We start from the raw sequence: 957 nt of genomic DNA on the forward strand, positions 1-957 counted from the left end.
CGTTCAGTTGGGAAATATTAGCGCATGCGGCTTATTCTCCAGACTTGGCTCCGTCCGATTATCATCTATTCACATCACTGGGACATGCTCTAGCTGAACAACACTTCAATACGTATGAAAATGTACGAAAATAGCTCGATAACTGGTTCGCGTCAAAAAAAGAACTGTTTTTTGGCGTGGCATTCATAAACTGCCCGAGAGGTGGGAAAAATGTATAAATAGCAATGGAGATTATTTTGAATAAAATATTATTTATCATTTTCAAACAACAGACGTGTAATTTTTACAAAAAAATTCCGGTTTCATACTTCTACACCTGGTAAGTTCATAATGTACAATAATATCAGCCAAAATATTTCTCTGTTTTTCATCTAATTCTCCATGGAATTGATATGTAGATAAAATAGTATGCCCTTTAACAGATTCTTTTAAAACATCTTCTAAATTCTAAAATATTATAAATAAATTAAGACTAATTTTATAAATAAGGTATATATTAGAAAATTGTATACATATATTGAAATAAATAAATATTTGAGATAATATATATTGAAGAACATACATAATCATTGCTGGTTAAGTTATTGTATTGTTGTGTTGATTTTTCTATCTCCTATAATATTGTTGTTGCAGAAACTCTGGATTCATCCGTTTTATTCCACATTAATGATTCATTTGAGTCTAATTTATGATCATTTAAAATATTGTCACACAATAGTTTCTGTTTTTTTTTTGTGGAGGTTCAACATTATTAAATAATTGTTCATGTATAGGAAGTCCTATAGGAAATTATTATTTTAATGAAACATGAAATATAGTAAACTTGTCGCAATATGTTTAGATAAGTAATAATTGTTATTACCCATGTACGATTTTAAAACTGGGTCAACATCAGGCCAATGTCGGCTGCCAACTTCCGACTGTCGGCCCGGTACTGACTGTAACGTCACGCCGACG

The sequence above is a fragment of the Trachymyrmex cornetzi genome, unplaced genomic scaffold (genome assembly GCF_001594075.2).
Source record: "Trachymyrmex cornetzi isolate Tcor2-1 unplaced genomic scaffold, Tcor1.1 scaffold1787, whole genome shotgun sequence".
NCBI classification, from domain to species: Eukaryota; Metazoa; Arthropoda; class Insecta; order Hymenoptera; family Formicidae; genus Trachymyrmex; species Trachymyrmex cornetzi.